The sequence below is a fragment of the Haliotis cracherodii genome, unplaced genomic scaffold (genome assembly GCF_022045235.1).
Source record: "Haliotis cracherodii isolate W230 unplaced genomic scaffold, xgHalCrac1.p SCAF_17, whole genome shotgun sequence".
NCBI lineage: Eukaryota > Metazoa > Mollusca > Gastropoda > Lepetellida > Haliotidae > Haliotis > Haliotis cracherodii.
In genome coordinates this window covers 7,886,231-7,903,762 of record NW_027266272.1, presented here as the reverse complement: position 1 = coordinate 7,903,762, position 17,532 = coordinate 7,886,231, and the positions used below count along the sequence as shown (strand labels likewise).

The 17,532-nt window shown below is 37.0% G+C and overlaps 1 pseudogene; it reads left to right on the top strand.

Moving 5' to 3' along the window:
* Positions 1–6,776: 6,776 nt before the first annotated feature.
* LOC139464313 (uncharacterized) lies at positions 6,777–15,639 on the top strand (annotated as a pseudogene).
* The last annotated feature ends 1,893 nt before the right edge of the window (positions 15,640–17,532 follow it).

The window sequence follows — 17,532 nt, the reverse complement described above, 5'->3', positions numbered from 1 at the left end:
CAACACATTCAATATGTTATCATGGTAGGTAACATTTTTTAATTGTTTGGGTGGGACAAAGTAGACACAATTTATGGATAACAACTTCTTTAATACTGTAAAGGCGACGTTTCGGTACAGATCCTTATGCCGTTGTCAAGCAAGACTGTTTGGGTGGGGTGGGGTGGGGGTACATTTGTTAAAAAGCGCCCCCACCCTCTTTGACCCGCCATTGCAGAGGATTTACAGACAATGCAATATGTTTGGTGATATTTAGTCATTTATTATTGATGTAATGAATATGGGGATGTTTAAATAGCATCTAAAAAACAATGGATGACAGTTGCCAATAATTATCAGTAAGAATCCTTGACCAAAAGCTGATAGAATCCTTGACCAAAAGCTGATAGAATCCTTGACCAAAAGCTGATAGAATCCTTGACTTAAAGCTGATAGAAACCTTGACCAAAAGCTGGTAGAATCCTTGACTTAAAGCTGATAGAATCCTTGACCAAAAGCTGATAGAATCCTTGACCAAAAGCTGATAACTCTGTTCATCACAACTATGTACTGATATTGTGAACTCTATTTGTACAAATTTTTCATCCGGAGAAGTAGAGGATGGGTACCATGTCTTACTTATATGTGAAACGAGTTCCCATTTAAGGTGTAAATTCCTCCCTATGTTGCAAGGTACTTTTAAAGACCGTCAGTTAATGATAAATCTGCTAAACTCTGAAAATCCTGATATAATCCATGCTGTTTCTGTATTCTTAAAACATCTCTTTAAAATGAGAAATGTGTAACTTGATTTATAATCTAATCATGTACATCACGTGACAAATGTTAATATCCAATCTGCATTGTACTATTGGCCTTGATGCCTAAATTACTGAATAAACTGTCTAAATAATACCTAGATATAGTTACACGAATATATGTTTTCCAGACATATGTTGTTCGTAAAAAAAAGAAGATTAATAATCCGTCTTGCGTCCAACAAATATAAGTATTTTACAATTTGCCTTATTTATTCTACGTTTCCATACATGTAAGTTACAGTAATTGTTCAAAGGCATTTAGCGTCTTTAGTAAATCTTCCTTATTTCTAGCCAGTATTGCAGTATCGTCGACATTAAGGGGTACACACACATACTGATATAATGTGATATGTTACACTGGACAATAAAGGATGATGATACAATTGATGGTTTGTTTGGTCCAGACTTTATTATTGACAGGACGCTGTGATAAAGACGAATTATTGCTGACTGCGGCGTAAATCAACATTCATTCACTCATTCATTTACAGATTTGTTTGCTGGATCCAAATGTCTCGTAAGTACAGTTTCCAAAGTGTGTGACAAAAGATCCGCCCCTTTCTTCCAAACCCAAGAGCATGTATGTAATAAAACTGTCAGCCCCATTTCATTCTAAGGCCCTCCGGGGGCACGGGTGGCCCAGTCGTCTAAGGCGCCGCGATTCGCTGTGCAGAGTTGCGTCCCTTGGGCACGCCAGAATCCTATGATTGTGGGTTCATATCCCGGTTCGCCCCGATTATGTTTCTAGGTTTGTCAGCACTATACCGTGCTCGTGGGTTTCACCGAAGTGGTAAACGTTTGAGACCTGCATCACTTCGGGCTTTCCTGCCACATTAAGCTTGCATGCTGTGACATAACTGGAATACTGTTAAAAGCGGCGTTAATCCCAACTCACTCACTCACAGTCCCCCTCAGCTCAGCCTGCACTCAGCCGAGACACGTTATCATAACCGGAAAAACTGGCGTGATTTTGCAAATCAGGATCTTCATTGCATGCCATTGTTATCTTACAATACAGTTTTGAAGATGAGGTGGCTGGGGAATAATCAAAGTAAAATTCAACCAACCTATACCGATTTATTTAGAAAGTTTTGAGAAACAAATGAGTATATTTATGTGGCCCGTCTCTTAGTGTTATACACATTCTTTCCAGCTGCAACTTTTCCTGGTTCGAATCCCAGATTCAGCCTGATTATGTTTCTAGGTTTGTCAGAACCATACCTGTGTTCGTGGGTTTCATCAAAGTGATGAAACGGATATTTGTTGTTACTGAACACAATCCCTCTAACTGTCATTGATTTTAGTCATACTTGATGTTATGTCATGTCATATCATTTATTGCAGACAATATTATTTATGCATAGCAAACATTGTCCTACCTGCAACAAATAACGGGCCCAAAAGAAACTGTGAATATGATTTTGTTGTATGCACAGTTTCTTTGTGTGGCTAGTATATTTATCATCCAAAACTGGCTCCCACAGGAGATATCGCTTGGATGAGATGAAGCGATATCTACACTGTAGATATCGCTGCAATGAAATTACATCACAATGCTTTGCAGACCATTGTGACGTCACTGGTTACCATGACGTCACAATCAAATGACATCACTAATGGCTCTGCTACTGAAGCTTTTTGCAGTACTTTTTACACTGAAGACACTGCTAATTACTGTCTACAAATTGAAAAAGTTGAAAGAATGATGTTGGATGATAAATAAAATCTCACCCGAGTGTCTTTTGATATCAAATATATCAACACTCGTTGATAAAAGTGGCAAAAATCCTCGGCAAGCCTCGGATTTTTTTCCACTTTTATCAACTCGTGTGAGATTCTCTATATCCATCACTGGGCACCAAACGAAGTTGTGTATATCATAAAATCGTATTTTGTTTTTTTTAGTTTCCTTGTTTTGTTTCTTGTTGCTTGTTTGTTGTTGTTTTGTTGTTGTTGCTTTGTTGTTGTTTTTGTTGTTGTTGTTGTTTTTTTGGGGGGGGGTTTGGTTGTTTTGTTTTTTTGGGGGGGTCGATCTTCTGACCCGAAAAGAAATCGACTTTAGATTAGGAGCCCCGGAGTTTACAGTGCAGTGGCATGACTTTCAGGCATAGCCAGCGTTAACAGAACAAAGTTACGAACACCAGTAATGTTGGTACCAAGCTAATTAGCACCAGTCAATCAGTTCCAATACTAGCAACACGAAGCTAAAATTACTGCCGATACTATATTGACGTTCTTTTGCTTGCTATACCTATTCTTTTCTAAAACAAATTAAGTTATAGTTTGATATAAAAACTATTGTTTTATTAAAAATGTGTAGATACTGCCATATCTTTATACGCACAGATGTCAGAGTGAGTGTGTAAAAGATTATGGTATGGTCACTATTGCAGCAATGGCAGTTAGACACTGGTGTTCAACATATAACTTTAACAATCAGTCCTGGTCCAACCAATAGCAAAATCTTCCCATTACTAGTTTCACGTCAGAATATTTCTTGGTGACGCACACAGATAATATTTCATGTTCGACCAAGTGTTGGCTTGTTCTGAAACAGAGGGTTTTAGTCATCTGCCTGACATAGTTGCATCAATCTAGCTTTTCCCTCAAGATAAATTCCAAATTAAAGTCCAAAATATTATTTTTTTTATCTCGAATTGTTTAATACTTTTCTTCTAACAACATCATCTAAAACCAGTCCACTGTGCATCGTATCTACGTATTGACATCGTCAAGTAAGGACACCTCAATAGTACCGTTACGTCCTCAATTAACGCGAACAACGCGTTAACCTTCACCTTTATTGTGAAGATGTCACAACCATTGCACGGAACAATATATGACACTCGACGCTCATGTCGCTGTTTTGTTAGCGATAACGAGACAGCTCCTTACATCGCATCATGGTGGCGAAGGTCAAGCAGCGCCACGTGCCTTGACCAATGTGTGTGACAGTTGGGGGCGTGCCGGTGGGGGCGATATGATTATCACGGGATCCTGTGAAGGACGCCTCCTCTCTTACGAGGGAATATTGTTATATGACAATGATACGGCAACATGGCAATCTGACACTTAATTAAGACGGCATTGACAAAATATGATTATGCAATACAGACATGCCAATATCATTGATCAAATCGGCGTTAAGGTAATGCAAAGTCTCATTTCGTGTTGGACATCTCAGTATTAACAGTCAACCACATCGTTATATACTGCCAGGCAAAAGAAAATATGCACCCATGTTTGCTAGTGGCTAATTTTTTTTTAAAAAACCCACATGAAATGGTTATTCGATGCTTTTGTGTTTGATCATAGGAGCTATTACATACATCTATCAAAGAGTATCTGACGACAAGCCAGCCTAGTTGCTTTTCATAACGTTTTTATTTTTTAAATTAAATCCAATGCCCAGCATTTTAGATTATAGGTAGCACCAGTGCCTGACAAGAAACTGGGATTTGGCAAATTAGGTAGACCGAGCTTAGTTTCAAAAAAACATTTAAACCCGCGCTTTGATGATTAAACGGTCGTCTCTTACAGATGACGAAAATGATTTATAAAGAAACGTATCTTACATCTTTATTGAACTGCCTGATTCTCACAACGTCAGCGTACCAGTTGCATAACTATACAAGAACATGATGATGAATATCAATACAATTTACATCCATGAACGATTTATTGAAACAGATGCAAATTTTCGTAAATTCTATATTGCATGACAGATTAACCATATTCATATGAGAGAATCGGATGTTCTTTAACTTCTTTTGACTAGTATACATTCTATGTGCCGAGCTTATGTGCCGAAATGCGAGAAGGTTTATTATTTGTTTGTTTTTCGTTTAACACCACACTCAGCAATATTCCAGCTATATGACGGCGGTCTGTAAATAATCGAGTCTGGACCAGACAATCCAGTAATTGACATCATGAGCATCGATCAACGCAACTGGGATACGATGCATCAACCAAGTCAGCGAGCCTGACCACCCGATCCCGTTAATCGCCTCTTACGACAAGCATAGTCGCCTTTTACGACAAGCATGGGTTGCTGAAGACCTATTCTACCCCGCATCTTCACGGATCCCAGAACGTGGTAGGGATATCTTTGTGATCTCCCTGTTGCAGATATATATTGCAGGGAGGCTAAGAGGCTAAAACAAGGAGTCAGTATACTGTGTCTGAGTTGGGTATTCTCTTGAACGCGACGTTAAATCCCATTCATCAAAGATACAACAAATATATTCCCTAACAACAAACAAAGATATTTGCACACAAACAAACAAAGATTTTCGCACACAACAAACAGATATTCGCATACAAACAAATATATTCCCGCACAACAAAGATATTTGCACACAAACAAACAAAGATATTCGCACACAAACAAAGATATTCGCACACAACAAACAGATATTCGCACACAACAAACACACAAAGATATTCGCACACAAATAAACAAAGAAATTCGCACACAACAAAGATATTTGCACACAAACAAACAAAAATATTCGCACACAACAAACACAAAAACAAAGATATTCGCACCCAACAAACAGATAGTCGCACACAAACAAAGAAATTCGCACACAACAAAGACATTCGTAAACAACAAAGATAGTCGCACACAACAAAGATAGTCGCACAGAAACAAACAAAATATTCTCACTTGAAAAAAAGAAGATATTCGCACACAAAGATATTCACACATAAACAAACACAAATATTCACACCCAAACAAAGATATTCGCACACAACAAGCAAAGATACTCTCACACAACAAGCAAAGATACTCGCACACAACAAACACACAAACAAAGAAATTCTCACAAAATAGAGATATTCCCACACAACAAAGATATTCGCACACAACAAACACACAAACAAAGATATTTGCACACAAACAAAGAAATTCGCACACAACAAAGATATTCGCACACAAACAAACAAAGAAATTCGCACACAAACAAACAAAGAAATTCGCACACAGCAAAGATATTTGTACACAACAAAGATATTCGCACACAAACAAAAACATTCGGGCACAAACAATCAAAGGTGTTCGCACACAACAAACACACAAAGATATTCTACTGAGCATATCAGGTTTTGTTTTGTTGTATGTTTTTTTATGGGGGAAGGAGGGTTAGGGGTGGGTTGGTATCACTCTCTCCGGTTCATCCCAGGGTTCATATTGCACGGCGTATTTTCTCGACTCAAATAAACCTCATAAAGTCCTTTTATTGCATACTGTTTTGGGTTTTGTTTTTGTTAAGTGGTGAAATGACTCAATTTCTTTAAATGAATCGACTTACCCCCGCATAAATAATTATTCAAAGATGTAAAAATAAAATTAAACTAATAAAAAAAGGAATACGATGGATAAAACAACCAAGATAATAAAATACAAATAAAGTTTAAAAAGTTTTAAAAATCCAAATATTCGGAAGGCGTAGGAGTAAATGCAAACAATAAAAAACACCAAGTAACAGTATTGTATCCGAACAGGCTATGTGACGGTAGTGCAAGGCGGTCGTTGGGGGAAGCGGGGGTGGGGGGAGCCGGATGCCGCGCTTAACCACGCCCGGGGGTACTGGGCTGAAGAGGGTAGGTGCTTCACAAGCCTCTGTTATCTCCCAAGTCACTGGAGAAGCTGACTAATTGTGGCGGCCCCCTCACAAGCATAAACATTTAAACAGTGTCACGAAGGTTAATTTGTATCAGTTTTTGTCTGCATCGCATTTCATGTTTGAATTGAATCTTTCCATCGAGTTATGAAATCATTCAAGCAAAAATATGTGGGGAGAAAAGTCTTCCATGCAAATATGAAGACCTGATCAGTACTTTTGATAAAATGTAACAAAGACAGCACTCAAACGAAACAACCAGAGACATTGTTAGAAAATATAAAATATACAATCGACCGTTTCCAGAGGACAAGTATATCACCCGATCCAGGAAATATTACCTACTACTAGCACAGAGTTGTTAGCAAATATGACCTGTTACTAGTAGGTACAAAGACGGTCTCTACGTCTCTGGAGACTAACATTTACTGCTAGTACTAACTAACAGTAACAATTAAATAGCATAACCATATTAGGATGTATGTTCACAGGGGCGCATTTCACGCCATATTGGAACATGCAGTGTCGAACACAGCATTCAGCAGATGGTAGGATGTCATCATTTTGTTGTTGTTTTTATCTCCGGTCTAGATAGGCTAGACTTAGATTTAGTATCTTCATACGGTATATATATTTTATACATCACCTAATTACAATTTTAACAACCAATAGATAGATCTATAGATATATCAATCTGGTCTTAATAGAAGATCGTTACGGTTTTCATTCATACATGCCATTGTATGTGTATTTGTTTGATAGAACTACACATATTTATAAGAACTGATCGTTACAAAATATATTGGCAAACAAGGTTAAAGTTTGTCTTTGGAAAATTCGTCCCGACGTGGTCAGAAAGAGTTATCCCCCTTGGCCGGCATAGCGATCGGTTTTCGATCAAACATTTATCGGTTAGATCTTGCTTTTTGTTTATCTGTTCTTACTTGTTCGTTGGTCATAATGTTATCTAGTCTTTGTGCAAACATTATTTACAGTCTACAACCATTCACTATGGTACTTTTTATTTTCAGATACTGAGATGGAGAACGTCAACGTGCCTGCTGACCCTGCACATGACGCATGTTTGTATCCTATGTCTGTAGGCCCAGAATGAGTGTAGGACTAACATAGATATATCAACTGGGAAGCATCAAATCTCATCTAGATTATTAGTGTTAATTAACTTGTTTTGCTGAAAGGTCTGGGTTCTGGGTTCAAAGTGAGGTCCATTTCTGGCGTTCGCTCCATTGTGAGATAAGGCCCACGCTCTAATTCACTAGTCTACATGCCCTCTTTTTTGTTTGTTGTTGTTGTTATTGTTGTTATGATGAACACTGAGGGAATATGTAGACATATGAGGTTAATAAAGGATCATAAAGATTATTGTGCATCCGGCAAATTTATAGTAAACTATACATGTATCATTGATTACCTCCCTTTGCAACCAATATGTCAAGATATCAGTACCAATTTACTCATTTTTTTATTCCCAGGGTATCCAAGTGGGCTGTGTCCTGCCACATTCAGGACATTTGAGGTGCAACCCTTGTAGGAAATCAGGTATGTTGTATTCTACCCCTATACATGTTGGGAATTTATATTATTACAACCATTCACTATGCAAACTCGCTGACCTGATTATGGCAATTGTGAAAGTATTACTTTCCCTCAGACCTTAGGCCATTTATTAAGTTATGAGGTGTGAGTTGGTATACTGTAATCAAACTACAGGCTATCATGAATACAGGAATATCCAATTTGAAGTCAAATGAGCTTATGTCATGGTGCATTATCTGTCATCTGTCCATAACTAACTTGTACACTTTCAAAACCTCCTCTGAATCTACAAGGCATATGAAACTGAAATCTCAGCAATGATATTCTAAAACATGAGGCCATTTACAAAATATCACTTTTGCATATTACACAGCAAATTCAGATGTGGCATTATGAAACTTGATATGTGTTATGGGGTTTACATTGGTGTATTTTTTGCTTGATCTGGGAGGAACATCTTAGATATTTACCACTTGATGAGACCCACCTGCGTGGAAATGGTGCTCACAAACCAAGGAAAATAATCATGGTAATTATTGGATTTGAACCCATTGTCATAGATTTCTGGCATATGAAAGGGATGCAGCTTAGTCTCTGAAAATGTAAAATATTGATAGAAACATTTTATTTTCATTTTTGTTTAAAAGTAGACCCAGTGAGATGGGCTGGGCGGAAGGGAAAATAATATGGTTCAAGGACTGTGAGACAGACAGGGATGCAACTCTGCCCAGCAAATTGAGGTGGCTTCTTGGATGACTGTATTACCTGTGCCTTCTATGGCCTTAAACTTTCACATACCTTATGAAGTTTGTTTGTGTTTTCAATATCTTCTCTGAAAATCATATTTTCAATAAGCTGAGATTTTGTGTATTTGATCCCACTAACATGATGCCAGTACAACTTCAAGCTGTCTAGACATGGCAACCATATTGAACATATACTTTTCACCCTTTAGAAAGCCACTTCTGCATTTACGTTATGAAATTTGATATACAGTAATTATTTGGTAAACCCAACAACAGGGTCATATTTTGCAAGTTATTCTTATATTTGGAACTGCAACATTTTGTCTTCATGTGCTGCTGCAGCCATGATGAATGTGTTCTTTGACTCATTTCATTACCAATTATTATCCCCCACAACATGTTTTGCGGGGGTATTAAAATGGACATGGTCAGTCCTTGCATTCATACTTCTGTGTAAGATTTTGAAAAAAAATTACTATTTTCTTCACCAATCATGGTACATGGATAGGCCTAGTGGTGACCTGGTGCCTGTTGATAGTTTTGGATTTTTGTAAAATGTATCTTTTTAGTTTCCATGGCAACAACTTTGACTGAAATATGAGGGTAGTGATCGTTCTTGGAACATACCTTAAAAATCTACAATATTTCTTCACCAAACTTGACACACAGATCGGTCTAGTGGTGAACTGGTGCCTTTTGATAGTTTAGGATTTTAAAAAAATTAATATTTTGAGATGCCACAACTTTGACTCATACTGAAAATGAGGGTAGTGCTCCTTTCTATGCAGATTAATTTTTTTTAACAATATTTCCTTAACAAGCATGGAACATAGATAGGTCTAGTGTTGAACTGGTGCCTTTTGGTAGTTTAGGACATTTTAAAAATTGATATTTTGAGATGCCACAACTTTGACTCATACTGAAAATGAGGGTAGTGCTTCTTTCTGGGCAGATTAAAAAAAACTTACAATATTTCCTTAACAAGGATGGCACATAGATAGGTCTATTGTTGAACTGGTGCCTTTTGATAATTTGGGATATTTAGTTTCCATAGCAAGTATTTAGTATTTAGGGGATAATGGTGAATTTGTCTTCTTGCATATACTGTCATCCTTTTAATTGGTCAAGATGCTGTGAGAAAGTCTGTTCTGTAGATAAATAGTTTTGTTTCTTTTGCTTATTTTCTATACCCTTGTATTGCCTTTTTGTTGTAATAATATATTCCGTGAAAAAGTACAGGGAAGCTACAGATGCAATTTTAACACCTATACCCAGGGTAGTTTGTTCGAACAGTATTTCTGTCAGTCATGTGAGGAGACAGCCAAAAGGTAATGAAGGGAAATTTATTACATCAGAGCTACAGATAAGCAGCGTATTTGTGTAAAATACCCCCCAAAATTATTTAAACCCAATTACTTTCCATTAACTTGTGTACAGAAATGCATGCATTAAATGAAAAACTCAAATTATTAAAACAGCTCGCATAAATACCCAACGAAGCTTTTTCAGCATGCATACAAAGGAGCTAATTGCTGAAACACAATTACAAGCTAATTTACTTTCTGAGTCAAACCTATGTATTTAGAACATTATTTCATTTTTTGAAATCTTAAAATGTTCACTAATTTTGGGAAAGACCCAAGAGAGTGATGAATACATGAGTGAAAAAATATTGGTTACCCAATGAAAAATGTAATAACCCAATTAAAATAGAAACCCTAAAGTAAAAACTGAATTGCTCAAAAAGTTATCTGGAGCTCCGTTACATGAGTCAGTTTAATGGCACCAATACAATGGGCACATCTGGCCTCCATTAGGTTGAATCTGGTAAACTGTGTCTGTGATTTTTTGGGGTGACGACATTGCAGCCATATTGAATGTTATTTTGACCAGGTACTCATGTATCATAGTGTTATTCATTTAACAGGCTGTAATACTATATTGCAATCTCCAATGTGCTATGTTTCAGTGATCATATGTTCCATTTGGTCATGCCATCATCTTTCACCTTTTTGTGTCCTAATAATGGAATGTACCAGTCAGTGTAATAACCTTGTACTTGCAATGTTTCCTATGAATCTTTTGGGAAGTGAAGCTATGATTGGTTATATATGTATGTTATTATGCACTCCAACAATGGTATAAAATAGATCTACTGTTCTTTTCAGATTTCAGATTCAGATTATCATGCCATGGTCATACCCTTTGCATGCACCCTTGTATCTAGATTACAGGTATACTAACACTGTTTGGATTGTTACGGACATGATCCAAGTAATTCAGTCTCAAAAACGTAGTCACAGAATTTGATTCTTAACATTCCCAAAGGGCAACTATATGGAATGTCAGTTTTGGCTGATTTGGTGACATGACACCCCAATTACATGGATAGCTGTTAGTGCTATCAACCTCTTGCCTGCCTGGACCAAGCACCATTAATTTAAGTGGTCATAAACAATTCACTCGTTTTTCCTCATTTGTCAATCATTATTAAATATTCATATCATTTGGTGTATCTGAACATTTGTTACTTATTTCTGCATAATCTTGTTAATCTATTTATGATGACCTTTACCAGTATTTAATTCCCTAAAAATAAATTCTGATCAGTTTCAGGCCCATTTAAACGGTTCGTAGTGAGGCATATTTTTGTTTATCCTAGATAACCTTAGCAATGTTGTCATGGAGAGGTTGATGGATGTTTATTACACTTTTTTAACCTTCATTTGCAAAGGTATTTTTGTAGCTTCCAATTCTGATTTGTTCAACTTTAAGAACTTTCTTCTCAGAAACCAAGGAAACTAAAACTTAATGACACCTGGCATGTGTAGCACCAAAATGGGACTCGGATTAAGTTATATGGTTGTCCCAGTGTTTTATTTTACAATTTGTTCATTCAGTTCTGTGGTGTCATGTGTTGTGTTTATTCTTATGAAGATTTTCATTCTTCGCATACCATGTTCACAGGTTTCACTGTCCAGTTACAAGAAGCCTGGTGTAAATAGCTTGTTTGGTCCAGTTGCACCCAACAAAGGTAACATTGATCGCCTCGAAACGTTAAACAAACTGGTTGTAATATAGCATAGACTATTTTTCCAGATAAGACAAATATACAAAATAAAACAAAATACTTTTTGAATACAAACAACATGGCCTGCTTGTCTGATGTTTGTCATCCTGACACAACTATTAGCTCACCAAGGTGAGCTTATGCCATACTGTGGGGTCCGTCGTCCGTATGTCAACGATTTTTTCTAAAAACTTCTTCATTTGACCACAAATTGACAATTAACGAAATTTGACTGGAAGCATCCCTTGGTGGTGAGGATTCAAAATTGTACAAATGGTGGGGCTGACCTCCCAAAGGGCTGGGTGGCAAGGCGGAATAGGAGTAATTTGGCTATATTGCTTTAAACAACTTCTTTATTGGAACTAAGAGATAGATATCAACCATATTTGGTTGGAAGAATTCTCCAATGCTGGGGATTAAAAATTGTACAAATGGAGAGGGCTGACCCCCCAAAGGGCTGGGTGGCGGGGCCAAATAGGAGTAATTTGGCTATATTGCTTTAAACGACTTCCTCTCTGGAACTAAGAGATAGATATCAACCATATTTGGTTGGAATCAATTCTCCAATGGTGGGGATTCAAATTGGAGAAATGGAGGGGCTGAAATTGCTTTTTGAAAAACAATTAAGAATGAAATTAAAAAAAGAGAAACTACACTCTCCAAGAAGCTGAAACTTAACTTTGTAGAAATGATGATGATCACTTGTAGCTTACCGGTACACAAAGCGAAGGTTCAAATAAACTTATGTCATGGCTGTGTTCATCTATACTAATGGAAAAAAGTAACTGCTGTGTATTAAGTAGTGTAAATGTTATGTTATTGTAAATTACAACATAATATTTGGTCTTTTGTCTCATCAATGTTTTATCATAACAAATTCATTGACAAGATCCATTCCTGGTAATTGGAGATGGAGAGATACGCCCTAAAGAGGGGTGCAACTTGTAGGCGGGCACTATCCTGCTGCAACATGACATTACGTCCCTGCATGTGCACAAAGGCAAGAACATGATCTCAATCGATGTCCTCATAACAATGATGAGTCGTGTTTTCCCATGAGTTGTGATGCCACCCCATACCATTTCAGTTCCACCCCAAAACTGATTATGATAAGTAATGCAAGAGTTGCTAAAACATTCTCCAGTATGCATGTAGACCTTTGCACGACCATCAGAGCTGTTCAGATGAAACCCTCACTCATTTGTGAACAGTGTACTGTCCCTGTTTTTCTTCTGAACCTCAGATGCTGTCTACACCAAGTGTGACTGATAGTCCTGTGTAAGCAAAATTAGGCATATTGCTGAATGTTGGGACCGGATGTTGTGCTCTCTCAACCGGTAATGTACAGTTCTGCCACTAATTCGTCTTAACCCAAGAATTGTCCGATTATTAATGTGGCAGATGTTATTTTTGATTCGATGAACATTAAAAATGTTTGGCAACTTCGTTTTGCGCATTTCGTGTTTGCAACATGTCATCAAGCCGTGACAGCATTTTTAATTACAGTTGAACAAAAAGAAAAAAGATTTTATTAGACCCAGAGAGCTAAACAATCATTGTTTGCTGTTTACATTATGAAATCGTGTGTAAATACCTTGCTCCCAACTAACATGCAAACACACAAATTATGTGCAGTCCATAAACATTTGCATGCAAATTGTGAATCACGACCTTAAAACTGAGGAGATGTCTTCATCAATATGCATATTGAAAGATGCATTATTTAATTTCAGATTAAACTTAGTTTTGTCCAATCTCATTAAAATCTGATCTTAGTTTTCGCTACCGCTAACCAAAGATCTGAGGACATCCCATTACGGGTCACGTAGGAACGACCTTTCGCGATCATTGACCGACCAATGAAATGACTGAAATTGACATTTGCCAATCAGAAGGTAGCTATCTCGAGCTTTACTGCACTAGTTTCAAACTGGCGACTACGCCTCGAAACATATTTTGACGTATTCTCGATTAAATAAATTTAAAACTGACCAAAACAACATTCTGGAATGACTTATAGATGGCCTAAATTCTATGGATATAATCATAAAACCTGTAACTGTCGTTCGGAATACCCTCTGTTAAATATTTCGAGGATTCATGATTAGAAAACACATTTTGACTGTCACTTTCAGGATCTGGTAAGTGACGCTCTGATTGGTTGGATGAAAGGTCATGCTGACGTGACCCATAATGGGATGTCCTCAGATCATTTTTTAGCGGTAGCGAGAACTAAGATCTGATTTTGATGAGATTGAGTTTTGTTGGACTTTTTATTAAGAAAAGTTACCTTTTTCTGCTGGTATGTATGTCGTTAACGATTACACTTTCAACATCTCCTCTAGAGCGACAAAGCCTGTGAAGCTGAAACTTGGCATGAATCATCCCAGCAATGATGTCAGAATTGTGATTTGATGTTAAGTGTGTCGCTATGTAACAGCAGCGTATAAAATTCCCGCAAGGGCAACTTTGCAAATATTCCTGTCCAGATAAAATGCTTCCCGTCCAGAATTTTCTACACTAATGAACATAAGTAACAAAATGGTGAACATAAGAAAAGTACTGTTGATTGTTAGTTCTCAGAAAATAACAATAAACTGATGGATTGTCAACTTAGTTACCTTAACTCATTGAAATTCATCAAATTCCAAGTCTGATTGACTGCCTCTATGGTGTACTAGTAGAGTGTCTGCTCGGAGAGCGGAAGGTCAGAAATTTGATCCCTTGAAGCATCATTCCAAAAGACGTTAAAGGATGGTACTTGTTGTTACCCTGTCTTGCTCTCGGTAGTAAGGGCTAAAAGAAGGAATGGTCCACTCGGAGTCAGTATACTGTGTATAAAATTTGTTTTGCAGGTTTTTGTTGAAGTATATATTTTTTCGAAATTCATGTCTAACTGTATCAGTTATCTCCCTCACAAAATGTTGGTTGTATTTTAAGAACCTTACACTTACATACTTTGAAAATAACAAAATCAGATCAAATTATCATCTGTTATCACATTTTCCTTCACACGAATATCCAGATACAAATTATGAGTCTGTGTCCAGAAGCCAGAAATCTTTTACCAAAAAATAAATGCATATCAGTTTCTGGATGTGAATTACAAAAAGTACACAAATTATCATCAGATATTTTCATTTTTCTTCAAGAAAATATTTGTGGTAAAAACACCATCTTAATTTTGTATCCTGGACACATTTAACTGGCTTGAGAAACATTCCTTGCCAGTTGAGATAACTGCAAATTATAACTTCCCATTAAGTTTTGAATTTAAGTGAGACAACATGATATTAAACTATAATATCTTTACAGGCATTTTAAATGGAACTTAACTTGATGTTGCCATGAACCTAAAATAAATGTATGCTATACCCACAAACGGTCAACTGTTTCCTGATTGGCTGATAATAGAATGGGAGGGGCTTGTTTTTCATTATATTGGGTTTAACAATGTCACTGATTTATGTAAATGTAAAAATAAGGTGTACTATGTGGATTTATTTATATTGAAGTTAAATCATAAGTTATTTTTCCATGAAAAATGTTCAATCAATGGTGATGACATCACTTATGTGAATATTTTCAACCTTTTCAGGGCAACTACCATGCTGTAATGAAACTTGATGGTATCAGTTTACACCAACGCTAAACTACATATACAGCTCCCAATACAGTGTGCTTTGAGAAGGGAGAGCAACTATGCCCTGTACGTTTCTGGAAAGAAGAAGTGTTGAGAAGAAGAGTTCTGTGTTGAAGTCAGCATTGACATCCTGAGTAGTGAAAAGATCAGCAGGGAGTAGCATCAGTTCGCTACTGTGTGGAGGGACAGTGTTTCTCCCTATACTCATGGACAGTACTGTACATCTAAACATATGATTCATATTATATATTGTTTCATAATGTGAGGTGTGTTTTTTTCATTCATAATATCAATTATCATATATGGTGATTTTAGCATCTTACAAATATACTGTGCATGGAATTTCTTCACTTACACTGTTTTCAGCATTTTGAGGCAAAACTCTTTTCATGTGTTACATTTATGTTTATTGTTTCCTCAACAATAAAGAACTAGCAAAATGATGAATTTTGTTTGTAGTTGATTGATTATGACAAGGATAAACAGTATTATGTAGGCATGAATGTGGTCATGTATTCATCACCGAACGACATGTCAAATGGCTGATTGTGTTAATGTGCCCAATGGCATGGGTTTTGCTGATCTTGTCAGCCACTGATTTGCCTTGTCCACAATACATTTACCAGCGGCCTTGATACAGCTTACATTACAATCCTGGCAATCAATGCTACAGATTATGATTTTACATCAAAACAGATGGTAAGTTAGACAGTCCCAAATTATGATGTCACCATATTATCTCAACAGAAACATGAATCGCGAGGTGCTTTGGTAATGGTTACTACCCAATATATATCCGACAGTGACATAAAGCTGCGTTATTCTTGAATCAGACGCTATTGTCGCTAAATATAAACAGAAACATGAATCACATGGTTCTAGGGTTAGGGTTTCTGCCCAATATATGTCCGACGGTGATGTTAAACTGGGTTATTCCTGATACAGACTCTGATGTTATCGTATTTCATGAATCATGAGGTGCTAGGGTTAGAGTTTCTACCCAATACATGTCCGACAGTGATGTAAAACTGGATTATTCTTGAATCAGACGCTATTGTCGCTAAATATAAACAGAAACATGAATCACATGGTTCTAGGGTTAGGGTTTCTGCCCAATATATGTCCGACGGTGATGTTAAACTGGGTTATTCCTGATACAGACGCTGATGTTATCGTATTTCATGAATCATGAGGTGCTAGGGTTAGAGTTTCTACCCAATACATGTCCGACAGTGATGTAAAACTGGATTATTCTTGAATCAGACGCAGATGTCACGAAATTTCTACAGAAACAAGAATCATGAGGTTCAAGGGTTAGGGTTTCCACTCAATACATGTCCGACAGTGATGTAAAACTGGATTATTCTTGAATCAGACGCAGATGTCACGAAATTTCTACAGAAACAAGAATCATGAGGTTCAAGGGTTAGGGTTTCCACTCAATACATGTCCGACAGTGATGTAAAACTGGATTATTCTTGAATCAGACGCAGATGTCACGAAATTTCTACAGAAACAAGAATCATGAGGTTCAAGGGTTAGGGTTTCCACTCAATACATGTCCGACAGTGATGTAAAACTGGATTATTCTTGAATCAGACGCAGATGTCACGAAATTTCTACAGAAACAAGAATCACGAGGTTCAAGGGTTAGGGTTTCCACTCAATACATGTCCGACAGTGATGTAAAACTGGATTATTCTTGAATCAGACGCAGATGTCACGAAATTTCTACAGAAACAAGAATCATGAGGTTCAAGGGTTAGGGTTTCCACTCAATACATGTCCGACAGTGATGTAAAACTGGATTATTCTTGAATCAGACGCTGATGTTATGAAATCTCAACAAATATTTATCATGAGGTTCTAGGGTCAAGGTTTCTACCCAATATATGTCCGACAGTGATGTAAAACTGGATTATTCCCGATACAGACGCTGATGTTATGAAATCTCAACAAATATTTATCATGAGGTTCTAGGGTTAAGGTTTCTACCCAATATATGTCCGACAGTGATGTAAAACTGGATTATTCCTGATACAGACGCTGATGTTCTCGTATCTTAACAGAAACATGAATGATAAGG